Raw genomic sequence first — 21,444 nt, 5'->3', positions numbered from 1 at the left:
AATCTTAAAAAAAAAAAAAAGAAAAGAAAATTCATTTTTCCCCTGGCCTTCCTCACTGAAGTGGTCCTTTGCCTTTCTATACTTGCCATTCCTCACCCCCACTTTCACATAACTAGTACATTTTTAGCAAAAATGTGCCACTACAATCACTTCTGTCCTGATGAAGCCCAGAGTCCAAATAGTGAAACTCTTGACACAGAAGTTCCTGAATGTAAAGTACCTGGTGAGTAAGGTGCAGCTTCCCCACATACATCAATGTCAGTAAACCCATATAGTAAAATACATCCATGTGAAGCATCATAATCTGTGTTTGACTGTCTTCAAAGTTTCAGCGCCCCTATATTGAGAGGTTGATTTTCTTTGCTGACCTTTAGGTTTTGTTCATTTGTTTGTTTTTAGTATGAAAAGCTTCCCCATTCCTCTGATGTGGAAGGGAAAACATGAGAATATCAGCTAGAGAACTTTCTGTTATATAATAATCACTCTCATGATTTGTAGCAGAGCTTATTAGAGAAGAGTAAAAACATTTGCAGTGGCAGATTATGAGTAATAAAGAGCTAAATTTAAAATAGGCTTAATATTACTGTCTTCCAATGAATATACTATTTATGTGCAACATAACCCATCAAAGCTTCATTTATTCCTGAACAATTCCTAACTGGCATTACAAATAACCAAAGGGTTGGCTCTTTCTCTATTAACAAGATGCTACTGAACAACCTTTAGAAAAAGCTTTAGATAAACTTATCTATATTTTAGTTTATAGGTGATGCAACCAGTTCAAATGGTAGAAACAGTATATTCATATAAAAATCATTGTAATACATCATCTACTGATTTGTTAAGAGGTCTCAGCTTTCTTAAACTGAAAGAAAGTAATTCCTTGTGGTTTATCTTGCTTTTAGGGTCTCTATTTTCCGGATTTAAGTCATCCATCACCATGTCCATTTTAAAAGTAGAGGCTTTTAAAGGGTCTCATGATATATGTCTAATACTAATATTTAGAATAAAAGTAGGAATGTAATCTCATTTATCTAGTTTATTGTTTTATAACTGCACAGTGTATGAGATTCCAGTAAAACCTAATTATAACTTCTGTTCTAATTTTCAAAACCTTTCTAACATGAGGTATAACCTGACTTTATCCAAGCCAGGTGATAAAACACATTGGCTAGACCAGAATTCCCTTCAAGCGCTGCACACCCTGTTTTCACACTGCTTTCAAAGGTATATTGTTGTGTTTACAAAGACCTAGTATGTAAGAACAGAACTAATTACGGTGTCTGTGATTAAAGCTGCAGAATTATAAGCAAGAACCCTAAAAAAACCAGAACCCTAAAAAAAAACTCCTTCATAGGAATTTGCAGTACATATTTGTTAGATTTTATAAGTTACATGTTTGAGAATATTTTTACCTTGTAACAAAAAGAACCACTATTCTATATGAACTAGATTGATTAAATAATTTCCTAGTTACAACAGTAGAATTTTAAAAAGAGTTTTGTGGCTTTAAATGGTGATCCTTTTTTTTTTTTTTAAGATTTTATTTATTTAATTGACAGAGAAAGAGAGAGAGACTACAAGCGGCAGGCAGAGGGAAAGAGAATCAGACTCCCCAGTGAGTAGGGACTTTGATATAGGGCTCAATCCCAGGACCTCGGGATCACGACCTGAGCCGAAGGCAGACGTTTAACCAACTGAGCCACCCAAACACCCTAGATGGTGAGCCTTTAAAAAGAGACTCTAATTCACAAAATATGGCAAAGACACAACTAGGTTTAATGCTATCCCCATGCCTCCTGAGATTCACTAGTGAAGTAAGGAAAGGTATAGCATAAGAATAGAGCTAAGGGTTATAGTAATATCTCACCACCCCAGGCAGGGAAATGCAAACTTCAATGACAGAGAAGCCTGGTGGCCATCGTCTCCAAAGTCATAGCTTCAAAAAGCTAAATCATTTGATACACAGACCTAGAAGAGATCAGACTTCATCATATCCCATCAGGGATTTAGTTCTTTAGAACAAAGGTATAGAAATAAATACCTAACTAAAAATAACAGCCAAACCAAGAAAAAAAAATTATCTTCATCTTTATGTCAAGTATAAAATAAACAAAGCTGTACTTTTTGGTATCAACACTAATATGGATCATTTGATTTAACTGAGGAATCTGCCTCACTGGATGCTTAATTTTCAAGTTTAGAAGCAAAAATAAACCCTCACTGCCCAGATAAAGCACTCTGCAATATTCGAAGATGAGTTATGGCAAAGGTATTGCCAATGGAGTAAAGGGTAAAGAACAGAAAAAATATATGCTCCCCAAACCATTCTTTGATTTGTCTTATTTTTTTTGCTACAGTTTGCTACAAGTTTCAAATCTATATCTTAAATCCATAATTGTTTTTATAATGCAAACGAGTATATTAAGATCTCTTGAAATAAAAGTTACAAAATTCTCACTAGTTTATATAGTGCATGGACACATGTTTAGCTGCCTTTTATCCTAAAGATGACCATGTTGTGTGCAGATGTCATGTTTACTGTGCCTGTTCCAAACTAGCTGTCAAGTTATTCTGAAACGTCCAGTAAGTAAATTTGTAATAAGTGCATTTTTTCATGTTCACATGCTTAATTGTATACACCAAATAACTTGTAATAGTTGTCCTAATTTGACCTGGAAATATATAGCATCTTGATCCATGCTCTTTTCATTGAGCATTTATTTTTACTAGTGGCATGTCAAGGACACAAAAGTTCCTTCTCACAGAAACAAAAACCACATCCAGATGGTCAAAGTCTCTTCCAGGAGAGTATGGTTAACAGAAACACAGAACAACCAAAAAAAAAAAAAATAAGTCTATGCTTCATCAAAAGAAACCATCTAACAAATAATCAAAATATGTCTGGGGGAATCAACATATCCTACCTGATATGTCTTTCCCCTCTTCCTGGTGTTAGGCCAGCTTTTTGGCTGTTAGAAGTACCAGGTTCCTTGTTTCCAAAGAGCCGCCTGTGTTGGCCTGTCTTTCAGACTCTCATGTTGCAAAATCTGAAATTCTGTTGCAATAAACACCAGATTTCAAAGGAAAAGCAATGGAAATTGTGCAGAGATGAAACTTCATTTTTATAGCAACAGTCAGCAGTAGCATGATTATGTGTCTAAACAATGCCTCCTCTTCCAATATAATATATGAGACTGAGAAAGACAGACCTGTAGTTTATTAGTGGAGAGGCAGGCACTGATTTTGAGGGTGCATTTAGAAAAACATATTTAGTCTTGGGAGAAACAAAGGGTTGTCTTTTCCATAAACACAATAAATGTATCCTTTGAATTCCTCCTGAAGGAACCATATGCAAACAGATAACTTTAGAACTGCGTTCTTCTAGAGTAATGCTCAGCCAAATGCAGTTGAAAAGTAATTGGGCAAAATAAGGGCAAGCCTGACACAAACATAACAATATGCTGCACAAGATAACAATTTTAAAAATATAAGTCAAACAAGAGCACAGTATTTTGGGAATCATTGTTTTTCTCTTGATGCTCATTCAGTTCAAAATTAGGAATGATGACCTCAAATAATGGTACCTTGTGAATTAGTTTTCTTGGTCTTTATTCAAGGACATCTTCATTAACATTCTAATATCTGTAACTTTCAAGGCGTGGCACATAATGTTTAAAGAAGACTAAGGAATTAAAATACCAAAAATTCATAAAAATGCTCATAAACAGTTGATAAAACCAGTAAAAATAGGCCCAGGGCACCAAGGAAACGGACACAGTGCTTGAGATAGAACACACTTGACATCTCAACTCACTAACTTTTCTCTAGGTCTCTATTCATTCCTTCTCGACTTTACAAGGTCAGGGCTCCCAGGACCATAATTACCATAGAAGTGAAAGCTCTCAGATAACCATCATCACAGAAAGGTAGAGCTTAAAGAGTAATCATTTCAGTCCACCTATGTTTCAGATGAGGATGCTGAAGTTTCAACAGGTTAAGTGATTTGCTCCAAAGTGATGGCTGCCCTGTGTCAATACGGGAAATAAAATCCAGGTTAATAATGCTTAATTATCAGGTAAGTGTGCCTTTTCTAGCACACTACAATTAAACTTTCTAGACTAAAGATTTCTTTAAAAGTCTACAGTAAGATAGGCTAGAGTAGGCAATTTGGCAAAATTTAAAATAACTTTATGACAAATGATGCAGATAAATCAAACACCTAACTGAATCAAGGTTGAATTATATAAAAAAAGGTTTATCCGGGTGACTGGCTGATGCTGGCATTCAGCACAGGTGAATTGATTGTGGAATATGATTCCTATAAAAAATGATCTTGGGGCATCTCATAATAGTTGCTCTGGAGACAACCCATTCTCAAAAAGTGGTTGGTAAAGATACCATGTGGATTTGATCTATTTTCCCTCAGTTTTTCTTTTCTACACTACCTGCCATGAATTAACTATTAGTGACTTTTGGGGATGATAATGTTAGTTTTATTTTGTCTGTTTTCCTAATCCTCAAGAAATTGGCAAACGGGGACACTGGGTGGCTTAGATGGTTGAATAACTGCCTTCAGCCCCGCTCATTATCTCGGGCTCCCTCCTGGGAGTGGAGGTATGCTTTTCCCTCTACCTTAGCAGCTCCCCCTGCTTGTGCACACTCTCTCTCCCAAATAAATAAGTAAAATAAAGCCAAAAAAAAAAAAAGTGAAAATTGTTCTCTTCTACCTTTTTATCCAAATGAAGATCCTTTTTAAAAATTTCATAGTTGTTTGTCATGCTTGCTTTGGTTAATCTCATCACAGAATTACCATTAATGTGAGAAGGTAAAAAGGAGTGTTCTGGTGGGTCACTTAAAACCCTTCTATTGCAGAATGTTCATCCTGGAGCTTTCAGAGAGGCAGTGCAATCTGGGGGTTATTAAGGGCCTTGACCCTGGCTTTCATATGAAATAGCTACATATCCATTTTCATCCCTGATCCTTGATTACCTCATCACTAATGTGGGAATTATAATAGTACCTGTCACATTAGCCTGTTCTAAGTATTACATGTTGTAATACATGTACCACAACTGACAGAGTTAAGAGTAAGCCCTCGATGAATGTTAGATTTTATTTTGTTTTCAGTATATTATTACAAAAGTGAGTATGTTTAGTTAACATCCATCACAACATATAGAGAATAGAGAAGTTTTTTCTCATGATGATAAATTTTATTTCTTGCAACTTTCAAATATGCAATACAGTATTATTAACTGTAGTTGCCATGTTAGCCCCGTGACTTAATTATTTTATAACTGGAAGATTGTACCTTTTGACTCCACCTACTAGAAAAGACATATGCACCTCTATGCTTATTGTACCTTTATTTGCAACAGCCAAGATATGAAAGTAACCCAAATGTCCATAGATAGGTGAATGGATTAAGAAAACATACATAATGGAATATTATTCAGCCATTAAAAAGAATAAAATCTTGCCATCCATGTTGTTACATGGATGAACATAGAGGTTAATTATGCTAAGTGAAATAAGTCAGAGAAAGGGACCATATGATTTCACTAATATGTGAAATATATAAAAACAAACAAAAAACCACACACTCTTAAATACAGAGGACAAACTGGTGGTCACCAGTAGGGAAGTGGTTGTGGGGGGATGGGCAAAATAGATGAAAGAGATTAAGAGGTACAAACTTCCAGTTATGAAATAAGTAAGTCACAAAACTAAAAAGTACAGCATAGGGAATACGGTCAATAATATTGTAGTAACACTGTATGGTGACAGAAGGTGATTACGCTTATCATGGTGAGCACTGAAAAATATATAGAATTGTCAAATCATTATGCTATACACCTGAAATTTAAAAAATAAATAAATACATAAATATATTTAAGGGGCGCCTGGGTGGCTCATTTGGTTGAACAACTTCCTTCAGCTCAGGTCATGATGCTGGAGTCCTAGGATTGAGTCCCTCATCGGGTTCTGTGCTTGGCAGGGAATCTGCTTCTCCCTCTGACCTTTCCCCTCTCATGCTTGCTCCCTCTCATCCTCTCTCTCTCTCAAATAAATAAATAAAATCTTTAAAAACATATAGATAGAGAGATTGATATTTAAATTTGGTAGCATTAAAAAAAAAATGCAACCCATAAGTGAAGAGAACAGATTGGTAGTTGTCAGAGACTAGGAGCAGGGGGGTGGGCAAAAAAAGCTTTTTTGAGTCCAACATCACCATTCATTTTACTGATCTAGTAAGAGATAATGCGGTGTTACAGTGCCTGCTAACTTCCAAGGCTGCTGTCTAACAACCATGGTCCAGTGTAAACCTTAGGAGAGTATCACTCATTTTCCTTTTAGCCTTTTAGAACAGAGTTCCTCTGGATTTCATTTCCTTTTAGATAAATCACATTATTTTTTAACACTCTTGCATTGTTTCCACCAGAACGCCTCAGATCCATCAGTGATTTATTCCTATCATGTGCAAGAAGAAAGTAGATCACAAAGGTTAAGAAACTTTTACATATAAAATGAGTTACTGAAAATTCTTCTAACAAGAAGCAGAAATTTGCTACAAACATATTTTTAAAATTTAATATGCTCTATTAATGAAATTAAAATTTCCAAACAATTTAAATTCTATAGAAATGAATAGATTTAGTCCTGATTTCATTTGGGGGATAGACTTAACTTATTTATAATTGATGCGGTCTTTGACTTATGTAGGTTTCCTTTTTTTTTTTTTTTTTTTACTTTGTTTTCTTTCTTTTTTGGGAAACATAACTTTACAGAAAGGATTGTAACTTTTTTTCAGTTTCAAAGTATATTTAAAATTCTAAAAGCTTTAGAATATTAGCAATAGATTTCATTTCACAGTCAATGAACAAATGAGAATTTCACAGTTACTTTGATGTTTAGGGTTTATTTTCTGGCTAGGATATTAGCGGTAAGTTGAATGTTTGCCCTATATGGTTAGTTCTTTCCTAACTGTTTTATTTTCATTCTATTCACTCATATTAAAATAAAGCCACTTTTCAATAGTAGAAAGTGCTAATACTATAGTGCGAATTGTGATAATATTCTTGTGTTAATACCCTACCTTATTTTCAGGCCCCAAGAAAGAATTCATGCACATTTATTCAATACTGAAATGTAGCATACATCTCGAGGGGAAAGAGAGTTTTATTTTTCTTAACCTTCAATCTCTAAATGAGAAAGGGGGCGGGGGGAGAGGCATTTTTCCCTAGCAGAGTACACTCCAGAAACAAATATGCTACATCTGTTTTAGCTGGCATGGATGGGGCCCTACAGGGTAATGCATTGCTTTAGATTTCAAAACTGACAGTCTTTAGACTAGTAATCCTCCATGTTGCAACGCAGCGACCTCCACACACAGAGATTTTATTTTCCAGCAACGTTTACTTAGGATTTTTTACTGGATGAATTGAGCTTGCAAGTTTATGAACTCTATTGAAGCAATTATCTCCCCAACTCAGAAGGAGCTGTTGGAATTCTTCACGTCAGTACCATACAGCCAGCAGGTTCCCTCACCACAGACCGTCACAGAAGGCATTTCTTGGGGCTTATTTGGAAGGCAGTTTTACGCTAAATTCCATTTCTTCGATACTTTGCAACTTCTTCAAGAGCTTTCATTAGCCTTAATGTGGAGTTTAGAGCAATTTATCTATTCTTCGAGAGATTGATGTAAGAGAGGAAGTGTTCCTGGGATATTTGGTGATGGGATAATATCAAATTAGTCCATGATAAAATATGGTTAAAGCCCAGCATTTGAAATTGAAGAGCCCTATGAAAGCATTAAATTCAGATATTTAGATGCTGAACAATAATACACAGGGAATATTTTACATCTACAAAGGATCTCCTTCCTCAACCCCCTTTCTCTATATCATCCATTCCCCAAACACAAACATGCACACACTCTTTTGAAGTATGTGAAGGTGAAATCATAGCAGGCATGCCTCACAGTCTATGCCTGTGGGCATGATTTTAAACAGAAACCTTGAGGGGGTTTATTTCTGTTAAAATGCATAGACAGAACCATGGTTGGTATTTTTTTTTTTAATCTTCAGCACAAAAACTCAATAAAAACAGAATCAATACATATTTATACATACGTACAAATATATACAGGAGCTAAAAATATAAAGATATATTTATGCTACTGGCAGAGATGGGCAATTAAACAATGTGCAATTGGGTGTGTAAAACTCAGGTCCAGTCAACAGATGTGAGTGTATTTGAGGGTAAAGCTGCCAGCTCGTGCTATAAGATAATATGCTTATACTCAGAAAATTCATCTTACACGAAAGAAAGAAAAGTGTGCTTTCTTTGTTCTATTTCAAAGGAGATTGGTTTTTAGTATGGTTTTCACTGCAGAAGAAAAAGCAATAATGATCTAATTGCTGGAAAACATGCATACAACATGAGACTTGGGAATCTGAGTTCTTGAAAGCCATATCCAGAGATTTTCTCTAATACCTTTATTTTCTGAGAATCTTTCCCCAGGGGAACAAAATAGTTCCACAGCCTTTATCTCATTAATCCTCACATGATCATTGTTAGGGAGTCAGGCAGGCTAGGACTTCTGTAGATTCCACTGGTGAAACAGACAGACAATGGCTGCTAGAGTGACTTGATTGAAATTATAGAACAAGTCGGGGGCACAGCTGGTGAAAAGATCGGGGTCTGCTGTTTGCCAGAGCTTTCTTTTACCCGACAGAACATATTGCCTAAAGCTGAGAATCCCACAGTGTCCTTGATTACGTATTTTCAAATTATAGTTCACTTTAGAGAGTCCTATTAAAAATCAGATATGGCAGCCAGCCTGGAAATCATTTAGAAAACCCCAGGTTTCAAGCAAGTGGGAGATTTAAGAAGAGCTGGAGCGATGGGATGTCTAGAGCATAGATGGGGATGGGGTGTCTCACTGGCTAGCTACTGGTTCTTACACCATGGAGGGCATCACGCTTGGTGCTATGCTGGTTTGTCGAAAACTACAGAAGGTATTCACCATGCACGCATGCAAGTATGCATGTATGTATTTACTTTTAAAAGTGGCTTCTTGTGCAGGTTTCATTTCCACTTATAAGATGCTGGAGAAGACAGATTAAGAATAGTAAGATCTATAGCTATTACAGAAGCCCAAGGGCAGCTTGAAATGAACTCCCTCATAAAGTGGAGGGAAGGGCTTCTCTCCTGGGAGAGATTCAGGAGGCTCCCTCTTGTCTCACTAAGATTTTTTTTAAGACATAGTCTAGTAGGGATAGACTTTTCCCTCATGAATTATTGATACTCTAAAGCAATTTTAATTGTTTTTCCTTTCAGTGCTATATAGTGAAACCCAATAATGATTCTCACTGCAATATTAGCATATATTTTAAGCGTGCCATAATACCAAGGGAAAGCATCTAATTTTCCTGAAACAATATGCTTCTTTAACTTCGAGAAATATGATTTAAATTAGTAATAAAGATGAGAAGTAATCTAACTTAGGTTATGAAATTGCTTCCTGTGCTGAAATATTCTGTAGGAAAATAAGAAAAAAATGCACTTAATGTAAGATTTAATTTAATCATTGAAAAGCATGATTAAACATTGAAATGTGGGATTTGTAGATATAAATTTCACTACAATATGGCAGTCTTTTCTTGGTCACAAATATAAAAATATTAAAAAATTTTAGAATATATAGAAATTTGAAACATTAAATATTTATTTAACTATTAGTAAATGCATTAATATTTATTTAGTGTTGTTTATTAATTTTTATTAAACTGAGTGTTAAATATCTTAATATTTTTAAAACTAATACCATTTTTCTAATAGGAACAGAGCTTAAAAACACTGTAAGTAAATATTCTTTAATAAAGCAGTTTTCAAACTTATGACCTTAAGACCAATTTAAATTAATAAAAACTATTGAGGACCCCCAAAATACATACCTATTGATATTTACTATACTAGAAATTAAAACTGAGAAAATCTTGAGATGTTTACTAATCAAAATAAAAATAAACGTTGCATGTTGACATGAACACATTTTTAGGAAAAAGTGTGCTCTTTTACAAAAATACACATAATTGAGAAGGGTGATATTGTTTTACTTTTTTGAACCTATCTTTATTATCTACCTTAATTGTCTGGCTGTATTCACATATCTGGTTTTGGTTTCAATCTGTTATGAAGTCATACACAATGTAGCCTCTGGAACACTACCATAAATTCATAAGAGAATGAGAGTGAAAATGGCAAATAACATGTTGGTATTACTGTGGAATGAGTCTTGACCTCATGGATCCTGGGCAAAAGTCTCACGGGCCCCTAGATCACACTTTGAAGTCAGCTGAAGAAAAGAACTCCAGGATGGGGCGTTTCTATTTCAGATGTTATCATCAGCCAGATTTTTCTCTTTGGGCTGAATGTTCTGGTCTAAAATGATGCTGTTAGATCAGATTATCCCTGAGGTTACTTCTATCCTCTCATTGTCCTCAAAAAATTGTTTTCATCATGTTAGTCCATATCCACAAATATATTTTCATATCTGAGATTACAGTTACGATTTTTTAATTTAAATTCAATGAACCAACATATAGGACATCATTAGTTTTTGATGTACATTAGTTTTTGATTGACTCATTGGCTGCATATAACACCCAGTGCTACATGATTAAGGTAAAAAAAAAGAAGCCTATAGGTAAGTACTGATCTGTTAAATACTAGTCATCATTTCTTCATGAATGCTTACTTAGATTCTGCTGTAGACACAGCTTGTTTTTTTGGAGAAATGAGGTAATCCTCAGGAATTGGACGACTCTCACTCCCCCTGTACTTGTATCCTGAATAACAGAGCCCTCTCCGGAATTAAATATGTTTGCACACAAATCACAGCTTTCCTATTTAGTAGTTGTGTGGTATTGGTCAAGTAACATAACCTCTTTAAGTTCCATGCCTATCAACTGTTAAAAGCTGAGTAGCTGGTGGGAATGCAAAATGGTACCGCCACTTTGGAAGACAGTTTGGTGATAGCTTACAGAACTAAACATACCCTTACCACAAGACCCAGCAATTGTATTTCTTGGTAGCTGAAAACATGTCCACACAAAAACCTGCACATAGATGTTTATATCAGCTTTATTCATAATTGCCAAAACTTGGAAGCAACCGAAATGTCCTTCAGTAGGTGAACAGATAAACAAACTGTAGTACATCTAGACAGTAAAATGTTACCACCCAAGCCATGACAGGAACTATAAATGTATATCACTTAGTGATAGAGCAAAAGGATGCAAACTGTATTTCCAATTATATCACATTCTGGAAAAGGCAAAATTATGGAGACAGTGAAAAGATCGGAGGTTGCTGGAGGTTGGGAGCAGTGAAGGATAAATGGGCAAAGCACAGAGGATTTTTTGGGCAGTAGAAATATTCTTTTTGGTACTATACTGATGGATACAGGTCATTATACATTTATCCAAACCCACAGAATGTACAACAGGAAGAATGAACCATAGTGCAAACTATGGACCTTGCATGATTATGGTGTGTCAATGAGGCTCATCAATTGTAACAAAGGTACCACTCTAGTGGAGGGTGTTGATAAAGGAGAAGACTACAGGGGTTGGAGGCACGAGGAATATGGAAAATCTCTGGACCTTCCTCTCAATTTTACTGTGAGCATAAAAGTACTCTAAAGAATAAAATCTTGGGGCACCTGGGTGGCTCAGTGGGTTAAGCCTCTGCCTTCAGCTCAGGTCATGATCTCAGGGTCCTGGGATCGAGTCCCGCATTGGGCTTTCTGCTCGGCGGAGAGCCTGCTTCCTCCTCTCTCTCTCTCTGCCTGCCTCTGCCTGCTTGTGATCTCTCTCTGTCAAATAAAATCTTAAAAAAAAAAAAAAAAGAATAAAATCTTAACGAATTATTTTTTAAATTAAAAAAAGTAATAATAGTTCCATCTTACATGATTTTTGTAAGAATTACATGGATAATCCACATAAAACACTTAGCAGAGCGTAGCACCCACCAAAAACTAAGCACCTAACAATTATAATGCTATTTTTGCAAAAATTTCTGCCCATATACCCTCTACTACTATTGTTTAGCATATGATTATTTTCCATTTTAATGCTTCAGATAACTCTTTTTTCCAACCATGAAAAAAAAGCACAGAAATATATACATTCACACTGTCAAGGAATAACCATACAATATTTTGATGTGTACTTCTACTCTTTATTATTTTGTGTTTCTATTTATTTTAAACAGTATTTTATTATATTATTATATTATATTATATTATATTATATATTATATTATATATATTATATATATATATAATATATATAATATATATAATATATATAATATAATATATTATATAATATATTATATTATATTATATTATTATATATAATATATATTATTATATAATAATATAAATAATATTATTATTTTGTATTTCTATTTATTTTAAACAGTATTTTATTATACGTATTTCATAGTCTGCTTCTCCTTCTTAATATGTTATCAACAATTTTCCATGCTAAATAATTCTACTATAATGAGATTTTTACACTCTTAATTGAATGATATCATTAGGATATTCACAATTTACTCAACTTCTTTCCAGCTTAGGAAGGTAAATCATTCCTTTTTGTTTTTCACTATTGTGATAAACGTCATTGTAGACTGATCCTAGTACATATTTCTCATCTCCCATAGAATCTCTTTGAGTATGTCAGTGTCTTTTTTTTTTTTTAAGATTTTATTTATTTATTTGACAGAGATCACAGGTAGGCAGAGAGGCAGGCAGAGAGGGGGGGGAGGCAGGCTCCCCGCTAAGCAGAGAGCCCGATGTGGGGCTTGATCCCAGGACCCTGGGATCATGACCTGAGCCAAAGGCAGAGGCTTTAACCCACTGAGCCACCCAGGCGCCCCGAGTATGTCAGTGTCTTAAATGAAAATATAGGAGCTTCCAAATACTTGACCTTCTGAGGGTTTCTGTCAAACTATTTCCTAGGGCTCAGTTTTAAGTCTCATTGTGGTCTCTCCTTAAACTCTCTCTTTGAATGATCTCATCTATTCTGTTAGCTATTAACTCTTCCAAATTTATACATCCAGCTCTGAACTTTCTCCTGAGATCCAGACTCATATATCCATCTCCCTACTTGGTATCTCTATTTGGATGTATCACAAGCATTTAAAATGTAACTGAGTTTTCATCTCCTGTATCCCTTAAATCTTTTCCTTCTTCATTTTCCCTTCCCATGAATAACAGCAAAAATTTCCTGTTAATTTGCTAAAGTCAAGAATATGGGAACCATTTTCGGTTCCTACTTTTCTCCACCTTTCTATAAGCATCTATCCTTAAATCGCTAAATGCTATCACTTCTGTATGTTGTTTCTTATTACTAAGAAAAGCTTCTCTGTCATCGTTACAGAAGGAAGGGCTTTAGTTTCAAACCCAAGGTCCAAAATTGTACTTTGTTGACCAAATCTCATTTTATTTTGGAAGTTTTCTTAAAAGTTTATAGAATATAAAAACCTCATTTTTATGTAATATAGGAATATCTAATTAAAATGGTCTTATTGTTGGGGCGCCTGGTTGGCTCAGTCAAGAGCATGCAACTCTTGACCTCAGAATTGTGAGTTCAAGCCCCATGTTGGGTGTAGAGATTACTTAAAAATAAAATCTTAAAACACACTCACACATTTCTATTGTCAAAGAATGGAAACGTTTATAAATACTTAAAGAAATAGAAACAGATTTGGCATGGTTTAGAGAGCAAGGGGTCTTGCTTTGATTTCAACATTTATTTGAAGCAGCCTGAAAAGTGTGTTGACATAAGAAGGTAGATGGAATGGGGATGATCTGTTGGCTTATGTGAAGCTTCATGATCTTCTGTTAAGATACCTGTAAAAGTCTATACTTTTTTTTTTATATGGAAAAAAATAAGTAGAATTTAGCCATAAATTTCACCCCACAACTCGCTAGTTTACACAGTCTCATCCAGTCTCAATACCCAAGGTTTAATGTTAAGAAAAATGACACATTCTGGAGGGAACAAAAGTTCCCTAGCATGATCAAAAGTGTGATAAGATTCTTTCATCGTATGTTAAGTACTTCCTGAGAAAACAAATTGGTATACCTTTGCTTCCTCAGGAAGAGATTAATAAATTATATGATTTCTTAAATTTAAAGGAGATAAGTAAAAACCTGGATATTTATGCTTTAAATACGCTGTCCCTTAAAGAAAAAGAATCCTCTGTATGTTCAGGAAAAAACAAACTGTGATGCTAAAGGTTGATTTCTAGACAACTTTTTTTTCTTTTTTTTTTTTTAAATTAGAGATCACAAGTAGGCAGAGAGGCAGGCAGAGAGAGAGGGGGGAAACAGGCTCCCCACTGAGCAGAAAGCCCGATACAGGGCTCGATCCCCAGACCCTGGGATCATGACCTGAGCTGAAGGCAGAGGCTTTAATCCACTGAGCCACCCAGGCGCCCCTAGACAACTTTTAAATAACCATTAAGCTAAGGGCACCTGGGTGGCTCAGTTGTTAAGAGGCTGCCTTCAGCTCAGGTCATGGTCCCAGGGTTCTGGGACCGAGCCCCACATCGGGCTCCCCGGGGAGCCTGCTTATCCCTTTCCCACACCCCCTGCTTGTGTTCCCTCTCTTGCTATGTCTCTCTCTGTCAAATAAATAAATAAAATCTTTAAAAAATAAGTAAGTAAATAAATAACCATTAGGCTAATAACTAATAATCATTAAATAAATAATTTCAAAGTTTCTTTGAAATATTTAATATTTGCTAAATAAATATGGAGGGATTGTAAGTATCCTCAGTTTTGTAATATTCCTTTTAATATAGGTAACTCTTTCACCGAGTTCGATTAGCTTGTTAATTTTGGTTTTGTGCATCTTCTTTTAGATCTTTTCACAGTCAGTAATATAGTCTATTAGTTAGCTATTAATGGATTACAAACCACCTCAAAAATTAGTAGTTTCAAACAACAATAATTTTATTATTTAATTTGAAATAAGGGACTAGCTGAGCAGTTGTTTTGTTTGTTTGGTTTTGGGTTTTTTTGTTTTTGGGGGTCTTCTGGGAATTTGTTTTTTTGTTTTGTTTTGGTTTTGTTTTATATGGACTCTCAGTTAAAGCTGAATGGTCTCAGATGGCCTCAGCCAGTTGGCTCAACAATGTTACCTGGGGTGATGGAGATGATTTGGTTATCACCATCCAACAGAGTAACCTGGGCTTGGTCACATGGTGTTAATTGCAAAGGTTCAACCACAGCAGTAGGATCAAGTTCCAATATTCAAGTCCTTTAGAGCTTTGGCTTCTGTCCTATTTGTTAACATCTCATTGGCTAAAGCAAGTCACATTACCAAGCCCAGATTCAAGAGATGGATTCAAGAAATAAACTCTAGAGGCACCTGGGTGCCTCAATTGATTAAGCATCCAACTCTTGGTTTTGGTTCAGGTCATGATCTCAGGATTCTGGGATTGAGCCCCTTCCCCTACTCATGCTCTCTAATTCTAAAATTAAAAAGAATTGGGACGCCTGGGTGGCTCAGTGGGTTAAGCCGCTGCCTTCGGCTCAGGCCATGATCCCAGAGTCCTGGGATCGAGTCCCGCATCGGGCTCCTTGCTCAGTGGGGAGCCTGCTTCTCTCTCTGCCTCTGCCTGCCTCTCTGCCTGCTTGTGCTCTGACAAATAAATAAAAACAAAATCTTAAAAAAAAAAAAAAAAAATAAAATAAAATTAAAAAGAATTAAGAAAAAAAGAAATAAACTCAACCTCCTGATGGGAGGACAAATAAAATTAAATTGTAGAGATATGTTAAACAGATGAAACATTTGCAACAATTTTTATAATCTACCACAATTTTTATAATCAACAATTTTTATAATCTTTCTGACCACAAATTATTCTTCCTATGTGTAAAATATGTTCATCCTTCACAAATGCCAAAAGTCACTCCCATTTGGGGCATCTGGCTTGAAGTCCAGGTTCTCATGATCTGCCTCTAGCCTAGATACGGATGTGGCTTAATGGGTGCATGTGTTCTTCACCCAAACGACTGTGAACTAAAAACATAAATTGTCTGCTGCCAATTAACCTAATATGAAAGAGTGAGATGGGAGCAAAATAACCACAACAGTTGCCTCTAATAAAAAAATGAGAGGAATGGGAGGCACAGGGCAGTCATTCATTTGTACCAATTCTGAAATGCATACAGTCACACATTAAAAGGTTCCCCTAATCTGGGTCTGGGAATGTTCCTGTGATTAGAGTCCACCTCTGCTTGAGAGTAATTTTTCTTGTTCACTATTCTCCAAGTCTCTTGACTCCACCTCTGGATTTCTGTATCTTTACACAAGAAATGGTCATGATTCTCATTCTGATTTTTTTAAAAGATGTTATTTATTTATTTGTGAGGGAGAGAGAGAGAGCTCACACAAGCAGGGGGAGTGGCAAGCAGAGGGAGAAGCAGGCTCTCTGCTGAACAAGGACCCAGATGCGGGACTCCATCCCAGAACTCTGGGATCATGACCTGAGCTGATGGCAGATGCTTAATGGACTGTGCCACCCAGGCATCCTCTCATTATGATTTCTAGCCATAGAATGTTACGCTCCTAGAAATTGTACTTTTTGAATTATTGCAATCACTTTTAGCCCAAACTTGCAACTCTTTTTTTTTAGTATAATCATCTGAAAAACTTCATGGGTTACCCATGAACCTCATTCACAGCTCTGTGTCATTACCAAAATTCTCTACTCCTAAAATTTACATCTAATTCTTTTCAAGACAGATCTCTCTGCTTTTTCCCTGTCAGGCTGCTGTGGAAGAAAAATGCCCTCAGAAGTATTAAGAGTATATTGTATTTCCCTAAGGTCTCTTTTGTCTAACTTAAACCTTTTAGAAATTATTACAAAGAGTCTTCTACTCATACCTTTGATTTTATCTTTACATTTAAGGCTATTACCTACTTTGTGAATTTTTAGCAGCTTGAGAGACTGAAGACAGAACACAATTTTGTTTTTTAACTAGCAAATCCTGATTTGACTTTTCATTTCTTCTAAATTCTTATAAACAAAACTATTCATTTTTTAACTCATCTCGCTTTCCATATTTTACTAAGTTCAACTAAAAGAAGTCAATGACATTTTTAGCATTCTGTCCAAAAATGTCCTTAAATAGATCCACAAGTTCTTTGGGCACATTTTTTATCATCCAAGCTCCTGCAGATGAAAGTGTTGCCAAATGTCCCACTATGACCTAACCTTGTTCACCATTTTTCCAGCCTTTACAAAAAGTTGCCTCCATCCATGGTCTGAATTCAAAGACATTATCATTTATTTTAGGTTTTATTTCAGGTACCAGTTTTTGTATCAGTTAGCTTTTGCTATGTGAAATAAAAATTTGCTTTAAAAGATAAACATTTGGTATTTTTTTATGATTCTGTAGTTTGCCTGGCCTGTTCTTCTTCTCTGGGCTAGCTGTCTAGTGCTAGACGTTTTTACATAAACTAAGTCACATATCTGGCAGTTGGTTTGATATTATGCGCTAGGGTGATAGGGATAACTTAGGCACGTGTCTCCTATCATCCAGCACATCAACATGGACTCATTCAGTTGTGGCAGAATACCCAAAGACAGCCAGAGAAATTCCAGTGCAATGTTTTTACAGCCTCATCTTATGTCACCTTTGATCATATCCATTTGCTGAAAGCAAGTCAGATGACCAAGTCCATATTCAAGATTTGGAAAAATGGATACCAACTCTTAATGGAGAGAGCTCTAAAGTCACATTACTAAAGGCAGGGTTCATAAAGGAGTAAAAGAATTTCTGGGCATTTTCACATTCTATCACAGCCAGCCTATTTTGTGTAACACCTGAATATAGTTTTATATGACAAATATAGTCATTTAGAGCTTGCTAAATTTCCTTTGCTAGGTTTATGGGAAAGATTATTATTATTTTAATGTTATTTAAGGTTATAGGAATATAAACGTATGTATTAAACTAAGTTGAATTATAATATCGATGTCCTTTAAAAGGCCTCTTCTTGTGAATGGGAGACTGTGGCAAATTATGTGAATTAACTTACTACACTTACTCTATCTTAATAAAATTGTAAAATTGATCTCTTTGACACATATTTGATATCAATTTTGATTGTGTTGCTCTGAAGGATCAATTTAAATGTAATTTCTAAAAATAAATAAATAAATATAACTTCCACTATCCTTAATTGACTTTAAGACTTTGAGTTAAGGGGCACCTGCATGGTGGCATAGTGGGTTAAGTGTCAGACTCTTGGTTCGACTCAGGCCATGATCTCATGAATCGTAGGAACAAGCCCCATTTCAGGCTCTGGGCTCATCTGAGAGTCTGCTTGACATTCTCTCTCTCTGCCCCTCCCCTCACCCGTGTGGACATGTTCTCTCTCTGTCTTGCAAATAAATCAGTCTTTAAAAAAGAAAAAAGACTGGGTTAGTCTTAATGAATGAGTAATCCTTATAATTAAAGTAGAAAGTCCAACATATTATATGTACCCTCTTATGCTGATAAGTTAGTATTTTAAAACTAGTAGTGAAAGCCTTATATGGACTTTTATTCAAATCATTAAAGATTTGTTACAATAAAAAGTAGAAGACTGTTAATTCAAAATTAGTCTTGAAGGATTTAATCTTTAAAAAAAAAAAAGATAATAAATTATTCTCTGTAGTCTACCCAGGGAACAGAGTTTCCTTAACTCAACAGAATTCTCTCACCTGAGATCTTGTTAAGTCTTCTCATCAGTCTTGAAAAAAATTTGATAATAAACAATAAAAGTTTCTTACCTCTGAAAGAACCAAAGTTACTTTATTATGTTATCTGCAGCTATTATATTTTAGTATATTGTCACTCTGATTAACAAATTAACAGTAATAAAGACTATAATAATTTACCTATAACTTATGCTCATATCTTGATTATAATGACTAACGTCCTCTCATTAATCTTTTTGATATTGCCTTTCCCAAACTGAGAATTATAAAACTGTTTAGATGTCTTTTAAACCTTCACCCTCCTGTGGAACAGTGACTTTTTTTTTTTCACTTTCTAAGAGAGAAGTGGCTAGAAATAATTAGGTAGCTTTGGTATTCTCTATATGTTAATTAGATCGACACCATTGTGTGAGAGAGAGGCACTCTATTTGTCACACTAACAGTACAGGAAGAGCTGTCAAATCAAAAAGGAGCTGAGCCTCGTCTGGGTCAATTATGTACAAGTAAGATATTATTAATATGAACATGTTTCCACAATCACACATGCTTTCAGGATGAATTGAAGCATTCTCGTGTTCTTATGCAAAGCCTGGCATAGGTTACTAGAACAAATTGATTCTTTAAAGATTTTGTTTCTACATTTATAATACCCTTCTCAGCTGGTGGCACATATAACACACATTTTACTAGACGGCACAGAGGCTCTGCAGGTTTTTCAATGCCATCAGTGTTCATAATGTGTTTGCATACTCAGGGTAATCATTCTCCTGATTCTCTCTGAGGAATTTTGAATTTTGCCCAAATAGACAATTCTAGTCTCGTTAGTTCTCCTATTTTTGTGACTTTTATGAAATGAATCAAGTCCATCGTATCATCTTATCTTCATATTGAAGATAAGACATATTGATGTCTTATCATCATCAAGTGGTCCCTGCTACCTCCCTCCATATACACACTGACCTAAATGGCATGCTATATAAAGTGTAGAAAAGAAACTGTGGGTTGTGTTTTTTTTTTTTTTAATATTTATTTATTTCAGAGAGAGAGAGAGACCCTGAGCAGGAGGGGCAGAGGGAGAAGGAGAGAGGGAATCCCAAGCAGACTGTGCACTGAGCACGGAGCCTGCAGTGAGGCTCCCTCTCACAACCATGAGAGCATGACCTGAGCCTAAACCAGAAGTCACATGCTTAACCAACTGCACCATCTAGGCATCCCAAGAAACTGTTTTTTAGAGGAAGCATCAAAAGAATGATTGTCTCAGTAAAAGATTGTATTAGCTGTTGTTAACACCTCATACTGAAATAGATAGATTTATGTTTACAGTGCTTCCAGCATATAAGCCAACAGCTGCCAAAGAGCATCAGAGAACTCCACTGGGATTTCCAAAACACCTCTGGTCCAGGAGCTGATGACTTCCTGCAAGCAGATTGCTAGCTCAAGTTCTGATGTGACAAAAATTAATTAGGCAAGACTAAATAAAACTGGTAAGGGGAGTCTAATTAGTATTTTCTCATTGAAAACTTGATGGCATTGTTTATAATGGTCCACATTCTGGTGGTCATACAGAAAAAAAATACTTTTTTTCTTTTTCACCTATATCTAAGCTTCTTTTTAGTGAAATAAATTTGCATAAGCTGGAATGAAACACTTTTCTCGTTGTAACTTCTTCTAACTGGCCACTAAGAATTCAAAAGAAGGATAGGAGCACCTGGGTGGCTCAGTTGATTAAGCATCTGAGTCCTGATTTCGGCTCAGGTCATGATCTCAGGGTTGTGAGACTGTGAGCAGTGTCAGGCTCCGCACTGGCCTTAAGATTCTGTCTTGCCTCCTGCCCCTCCTCGGGAAGAAGAGGAAGGAGGAGGAGGAGGGGGAGGAGGAGGAGGAGTGGGAGAGAAGGAGGAGAAGAATTCAAGAAAGATAATCTATAAAAAATCCCAATATAGACTAAAACCTTATAAAGGATGATATGTGTAGAATAAATAATATGTATGGTATTGTATAATAATAATACATAGAGTTTTGTCTAGAAAACGTCAGAATGATGTTCAAGGCATTCAAAATGCCTTTACTGAATTTCTTTATCTTTTCATGGTATGATAAGGCTATTTGTATAACTGCATTTCTACATACCTACTTCTTACCAAGTTGGAATTGAATAAACAAAATACATAAGAAGGATCACGTTTAAAGGCAAATCTTACTTAATTAGTTGTAGCAAGTCCACAATTAAATAACAAGGACTGTTGCTGATCAGCTGACCTTGAGATGAGGAGATTTTCCTGTATTCTCTGAGTGGGCCCAATGCAATCACATGTGAGAGAAAGAAGAGTGCAAGTCAGAGAGATATCTGAAGATGCTATCCTACTGGCTTTGAAATGGAAGCAGCAGCCATAGGCAAGGAATACAGGGGGTCCCTAGAAACTGGAAAAGGCAAGGAAATAGATTTTCCTGAAGAGATTCCAGAAAGAATCACAGCCTTCCTGATAACTTGATTTTAGTCCAGTGAAACTCATTTCAGACTTCTGATTTCAAGAACTATTAAGATAATAAATGTGCATTGTTTTAAGAATTTGTGATAATTTTTTACAGCAGCTATAGAATACTAATACACTCCCATATTTCTAACAGCCATTACAATAAAAGCCA

General features: G+C 35.6%; 1 pseudogene across 1 annotated transcript in view; it reads left to right on the top strand.

Moving 5' to 3' along the window:
* The first annotated feature begins 8,972 nt into the window (after positions 1 to 8,972).
* Positions 8,973 to 21,444, top strand: part of LOC308356386 (growth hormone-inducible transmembrane protein-like) — a 77,393-nt pseudogene continuing 64,921 nt past the window's right edge. The window contains exon 1 of the transcript in view: positions 8,973 to 9,046. The product of the transcript in view is annotated as a growth hormone-inducible transmembrane protein-like (transcript). The remainder of the gene's footprint in view (positions 9,047 to 21,444) is intronic.

This window comes from Martes martes (genome assembly GCF_963455335.1).
Source record: "Martes martes genome assembly, chromosome: 1".
NCBI lineage: Eukaryota > Metazoa > Chordata > Mammalia > Carnivora > Mustelidae > Martes > Martes martes.
The sequence above is the reverse complement of the archived record's forward strand: the minus strand, read 5'-3'. Positions and strand labels throughout refer to the sequence as shown.